This window comes from Rutidosis leptorrhynchoides, chromosome 9, assembly GCF_046630445.1.
Source record: "Rutidosis leptorrhynchoides isolate AG116_Rl617_1_P2 chromosome 9, CSIRO_AGI_Rlap_v1, whole genome shotgun sequence".
NCBI classification, from domain to species: domain Eukaryota; kingdom Viridiplantae; phylum Streptophyta; class Magnoliopsida; order Asterales; family Asteraceae; genus Rutidosis; species Rutidosis leptorrhynchoides.
In genome coordinates, this window is record NC_092341.1 from 128,431,530 (window position 1) to 128,439,125 (window position 7,596).

Consider the following 7,596-nt stretch of genomic DNA (forward strand, 5'->3'; position numbering starts at 1 on the left):
GATTCAAATATAGCTATCTTTTGTGAATATACTTATATTGTTTTATGTATTTAAGTCCTTAAAAGTGATTAAATACATTACTTATACGTTATATGTATAAACATTATAAGTCATAAGTATTTATATCAAATAACGTTATGTATGGTTATTGTTTTGAAAACTTAAGTTAGTAGTTTCAAAATATACTTATAACTTATTGTTATTAATACAAAATGAGATATTAAAACATCCATAAACCATGTTAAATATGTATATATACATATATATACACAAACGTATAATTATTATATGTTATATAGTTCGTGATATCATCGGTCAAACTAGACGGTCAAACGTTGTGTAAAACTCTTTTCGAAAACATAAGTCTCAACAATTTGGATTGCTTATCATGTTGGTAAGGTTTAATTTATGTAAATATTAATCTTATAAGTATAGAACGATCAAAAAAGTGCGGGTCAACTTTAGGGTTTTTGCTTATCGTGTCGGAACCATATAGAGATTAGAGTTTAAATTTGGTCAGAAATTTCCGGGTCGTTACAGTACCCATCCGTTAAAGAAATTTCGTCCTCGAAATTTGGTAGAGGTTGTCATAAATAACAATAGGAATGTTTTCATGACGAATATGAGGTAATAATGAAATTTTATCATTATTGAAAGATTTAGATAAAACGATTTGGTTATGTGAGACGCACGAGCGAAGCTATCACAAAAGAGTGAAATGAGTAAATATAGAATTGTTATAACCGATGACGTGATTATGATCGATTTCCGGGATTTAAGGGTTTTAAAGAAAATCTTATGTAATAAGATTTAGTTTTGCGGCGATCAGGATCTTCTTTGATTTAACGCGGCAATCTGTTTTGATTTCTTTGTCGAATATTTCACTATAAATTTACCTCCTTCCCTTTCTTTCTTCCCACATCTTCTATTCTTTCTCTTTAGTTCCTACTTTAAGACATTCGCTAATATGCTCCATCCCATTCTAACCCTTGTTATATTTCTAACTTTCATATCTTTCATTCTTCTTTTTCATCTATCACCAGAAGAATCTATTCTCTTTTATCCTTTCCTTGGAATTATAATGCTTTTAATTCTCCCGTGCCTTTACGTTGCAATACGTATTGATATGCACGGTTTGTAGTTAGGTTTTATACCTTCCCTTATATTCCGATGTTCCTACTCCCGTCCCTTAAAATCATTGTCATCCACAGTTAATGCTCTCTCTTATTTGCTGTGGTTTATGTTCCTATTTCTATTCTGAGGTTTTGTCCCTTCATTTCTTCTTCCCGTCCTCGAGCCAAGCGAACAATGGTCCGAAATTCGTAGGTAGGAAATTTGGAATGAACCTAGCTATTGGTTTTAGAATGAAATTGTAATGGCACGATCTTGATTCGTTAAATTACTCGAATATTCCGAAAAAATAGAACTATCAAGGTGATACGTTCTAATATGTTTGGAGACTTGATAGAAGGTAAGAGCCGTGTAACATGGCACATGATGACGGTACTGTGAATCGTCACATTCCATTAGAAACTTAACATGACTTACTGTAATATAATGAAGTTGATCAAGTTTCATTATATTATACTAATTCATGCATCAGTTCCCAACACTACTTTAAAACATTCATATTTTAAACTTGGAGGTTTCAAAATTTAGAAATTGACACAGTTTCTTTTATGTTGTATGTTGGGATTTAACAAGTTTCATAATACTTAAAACCTTTTAAGAATCATTCAAAGCGGAAGCATGTAAAATTACCAATTGAAACTTGTATATCTTTAACCATATAAAAGTTAAATCCCAAGAAAAGGATCAAGTTGAGAAATAAGCTTACAAACTACAAGCAAGAATAAGATGTTATACCTATTCCAAGCTAGTTGAAAGTGATGAAGATGATGATGTTGAATGGAGCTTCAAATGGATGAAACCTCAAGAGATTATACCCCAAACTTGTAACCAACACCTTGTACTTTGGTTAGGTTTTGTTGACACTTGAATTTGGCTTCCAAAAACCAAATTATGAAACCCTTTTGTGCACCAAAAGGCCACGGCCAGAACAGCTCTTGGAGAGAGCTTTGTGCAGTTTTTTTTGCTTATGTTTTGATGTGTAAATGCATGTGTGTTTGGTCTCCAAGAGAGCCTTGGTTAATATGCACCTAGAATGGAAGTAACATGGTAAAAGACAAGTCAAAAGAGCATGCTTACTCCATACTCCCATGCCACTTCCAATTCTTTTAAATAAAATGGTTTGTTTTATAAAATTAGATTTTATAAAACACATTTTATAAAACTTCCATTTATTATATACATTTTATTATATAAAACCAATTTATATATAAAATGTAACATAAATAAATTAATTATTTAACCTATAAATAATTAAATCCATAATATATAAATTATTCCATAATTTATATAATACACATCAAGTAATATTTAAGAAAACCATTTATCTTAAAGTTCAAGTGTCGCGTATTTGATCAATGAACCAATCGTTAAAATCAAATACAAATAAGGTGTCGGTAAGTTTGTTATTGGGTATGACCCGACTTGGATCATAACACGTCAGCCACATTAATTTAGTATGTCTCTCGGGCATACGAAATACCTTCAATCTCCCACTTGCACGAGAAACATAAGAAATTAATGCAAGTGATGGATACAGCCTAACACACCGTCCATCACCCCTAATATGTTATGACTTTGTGCCATTCAATAACATCATCCTTTTCGAGTTCCCATCTCGAATATGATTAGGTGAATCTTTCATTATTTCCTTTCGTCCTAGATGTCATGTTAAATCCAAGAGATACAGAGTGATCACTCTCTTATAGATTTAACTTTTCAGGCCTTAGACATCTTACTCTCAACAAATAAGAGGGACAAATTCCATCTTGACTACATACGTCCTAGATATACACTTTGTAATATACCTGAGTTCTTCCTTATGTACTACCATGTTTCAGAATAGCGAAGAAAAGAATCAATGCACAGTACTAGGTGAATATCCGAACCCAATATGTATCTCAGGTCAGAGGATACAATGATATTCGCCTTTACTCAAGATTACATGTGATCAACCACAAAGGCTCTATACATTAATTCTGGAGAGCGGGTCTTCCAATATTTGTTTCCCACAAATATCTATGAACCTTGGTTGCAACCTTGCCCCACATTCAACCTATGAATGTATACCAATCCGAGTTCATAATAGTCTAAACCTCACACTTGTTCTCACAAATGTGATCAACTACGGAATTTAGAATAATAGTTTATTCATGGATGAAATATGCTAAATTGGAACATGACTCATAATTAAATTAATACCATAATTATATTAATGAGTTTGAACTAATTCGTTCCGTTACAATACATAAAGTAGATCAATTCCAATCACTAGAATATCGAAGCCCTAACGCACAAACATGTCCCTCATGTTTTGGCCCATGTAAAAGCTTCGTGAGTGGATCCGCAACATTATGATCTGTGTGAACTTTGTGAATACATATCTTTCCCTTTTCAACCTCATCCCTGATGTAGTTGAATCTCCGCTCAATGTGACGAGTCTTTTGATGAGCACGAGGTTCCTTGATTTGAGCAATCGCACCCTCGTTGTCACAAAAGATCTCAAGAGGGTCCTGAATGGAAGGGACCACTCCTAAGTCGTCGATGAATTTCTTCATCCATGCAGCTTCCTGAGCTGCCAGTGAGGCGGCAATGTACTCCGACTCTGTAGTGGATAACGCAACAACCTCCTGTTTCGAACTCTTCCAAGAGACCGCACCACCATTTAACATGAAGACATAACCGGATTGTGATCGAGAGTCATCTCGATCAGTTTGGAAACTCGCGTCCACGTAACCTTTTACGGCGAGTTCCTCCTCATCAGACCCATATATTAGAAACATATCCTTAGTTCTCCTAAGGTATTTCAATATACTTTTAACAGCAATCCAATGACTGTTTCCTGGGTTATTCTGGTATCTACTTGTCAAGCTTAGAGCGCATGACACATCCGGTCTAGTACATATCATCGCATACATGATAGACCCAATGGCAGATGCGTATGGGACTTTCTTCATTCTCTCTTGTTCATCTTTCGTGGTAGGACACTGAGATGAATTGAGAACGGTTCCTCTTTGAATAGGTACCAAACCTTTCTTAGAGTTTTCCATCTTGAACCTTTTCAAGATTTTATCAATGTATGTACTTTGACTTAAACCTATCAATCTCTTGGATCTATTCCTATAGATCCCTATCCCCAATATGTATTGTGCATCTCCAAGATCCTTAATGGAGAAGCAACTCTTTAGCCAAGTTTTGACTCCTTGCATTGTGGTAATATCATTCCCAAATAATAATATATCATCCACATATAGTACAAGGAACATGATAGTGCTCCCACTAGCTTTCTTATATACACAAGCTTCATCACCATTTTTAATGAAGCCAAATTTCTTGGCTTCCTCATTAAAACGATGATTCCACATTCTAGATGCTTGTTTCAATCCGTAGATTGACTTCTTTAACTTGCATACACTTTTAGGATATTTTGGATCAACAAAACCTTCAGGCTGGACCATATAGACATCTTCCATAAGATATCCATTTAGGAAAGCGGTTTTGACATCCATTTGCCATATTTCATAGTCGTAGTGAGCAGCAATGGCAAATAATATCCTAATAGACTTTAGCATTGCCACAGGCGAGAAAGTTTCATCATAATCAACCCCTTGAGTTTGAGTGAAACCTTTTGCAACAAGTCTAGCTTTATATGTATCCAAGTTTCCATGTATGTCGGTTTTCTTCTTGAAAAGCCATTTGCAATCAACTAGCTTGGAGCTAGGAGGTTGCACAACAAGTTCCCAAACTTGGTTTTCATACATGGATTGCATCTCGGCGTTCATGGCTTCCTGCCATTTATCTTTATCGATCCTTGATAAAGCATCTTCGTAGTTTTTCGGTTCATCCAAATCAACCGTATAGCAACCATCTATGAGAAACCCATATCTCTCAGGAGGATTGCTAATCCTACCAGATCTACGAATGCCTTGTGTATTTTGATCATTCATTTGATCACTATCAACATTTTCATGTTGAGTGCTAGTGTCAACCAATTGTGTATCATCTACTTGATCTTGAACCTCTTCAAGATCTATCTTCCTTTCACTATTTCCTTCCATTAGGAACTTAGTTTCAAGGAATTCCGCCTTTCGAGCAACAAATACATTCTGCTCGTATGGATCATAGAAATAGTATCCCATATCATCCTTGGGATATCCTATGAAGATACACTTCGTGGATCGAGCATTCAACTTATTAGGGACGTAACGCTTAGGATAAGCTTCACATCCCCATACCTTTAAGTATGATAGAGAAGGAGGTTTTCCAAACCACATCTCATGAGGAGTTCGTTCCACTTTCTTGGTTGGGGCCATATTTAAAATATGAGCCGCGGAGCTTAGACAATAACCCCAAAATGACAGAGGTAACGAGCTTCTTGCCATCATAGATCGAACCATATCCATTAGGGTTCGGTTCCTCCATTCGGAAACTCCAATAAGTTGGGGTGTTCCGGGTGGAGTAAGTTGTGAGATAATCCCACAACTCCTAAGATGATCTTGGAAGGCATCGCTTAGGTATTCACCTCCTCTATCGGTACGTAGTACCTTAATTGTCTTATTGAGTTGATTTTGTACTTCGTTTTGATATTCTTTGAATGCTTCAAACGTTTCGTCCTTGTGTCTTAATAAGTAGACATATCCGAAACGACTAAAGTCATCAATGAAAGTAACAAAGTATCTTTCACCTTTCCTAGTCATGGGTTTAAAGGGTCCACATACATCTGAATGTATTAATCCCAATAAATCTTTAGCCCTTTCATAGGTCCCTTTGAAAGGTGCTTTAGTCATCTTGCCTTGTAAACAAGATTCACATACTTCAAACGAATCCATTTCATTTGATTTCAAAAGTCCATTCTTTTGAAGTGTATGTATTCGGTTCTTGTTTATGTGACCAAGGCGACAATGCCATAAGTAGGAATCACTCAAATCCCTTTTGAGTTTCTTGGTGCTTGTATGGTACATTGAGCTACTAGATGATGTGTCATCATGAACCAATTCATAAATTCCATTTGAAGGCGAAGCCTTGAAATAGAATACATTATCTTTAGAAACATGAATATCATCATCAATAAAATTAACAACGTAACCACATTGTTTTAAGCGAGAAATAGAAATAATGTTTCTACACAAATCCGGAGCATACAAAACATTTTCTAAAATAAGTTCCAGTCCGCTTGGAAGCTTCAAAATAAAATCTCCTTGAGCTTTAACATGCACCTTTGCACCATTGCCCATATAGAGACTTGATGTTCCCGCCTTATGATCACTTCTTTTGAACCCCTGCAAAGAATTGCAAATATGAGTTCCACATCCAGTGTCTAATACCCATGTATTAGAAGAAGTAATACTTAGCTCTATATATACCATATATATATTACCTGAGGTTTGCCCTGCATCCCTCTTGTCCTTCAACTCCTTAAGGTAGACCGGACAGTTTCGTTTCCAATGACCCATCTCACCGCAACCGAAACATGGATCTTCCTTGGGGTTTGCCTTCTCGGCTACCTTTTGCTTCTTAGCCTTGTTGATGGTTGGGGTAACCATCTTCCCTTTCCCTTTGCCTTGATAGGCGGGTCCTTTTCTCTTAGCCACCTTTGGCTTAGAGGTCTTACTTTTGGACCCACCTTGATCGATTGCTAACACGGGTAAAGCCCTTTTACCCATGCTAGTTTCCGCCGTTCTAAGCATACCGTGAAGCTCACCTATGCTCTTATCCATCCCATTCATATTGTAATTAATTACAAATTGATCAAACCTTTTTGATAGGGAATTAAGGATAAGATCGGTGGCTAACTCATTTGATATGTTTAGGTTAAGACGGTTAGCACGATCAATAAGGCTCTTCATTTTGAGGACATAAGAGGAGACGGATTGGGTGTCATCCATACGACATGCATGTAGCGCTCGAACCGTTTCGAAGCGCTCGACACGTGCTTGTTGAAGGAACATCTCCTTCAATTGCGTAATCATGTCATATGCACTATGATGTTCGAAATCCTTTTGGAGTTCGGGTATCATAGTCCCAAGCATTAGACAAGCGACTTGCACCGAATCGGTGCAATACTTGTCATAATAAGCCATGCCCTCTATATCTTCCTCATCCGGTTGGTCGGGAATAGGGTCCTCCAACACATACGCTTTGTCCTCAAGTTTGAGGACAATCCTAAGATTACGGAACCAATCCATAAAGTTCGTATGGTTGAGTTTGTCTTTCTCGAGGAGAGACCTTAATGATAGGTTGTTTAGGTTAAGTGGTGCATTTTGCATGTTGTTGTTATTTGCGGCCATCTACAAAATTTAACAAAGTCCTTTTAAGTATCGATTTTAAATTTAATAAACACTACCCTTTTATTTTTAATTGTTTTATTATATCTTAGAATCCAACGGTAAATCAAATTTCGGTTAGGTGACCTTTATCCCGTTATTTGATTTAGCTAGGTAGTCATTTATGTGACAATTGCAATCCTTT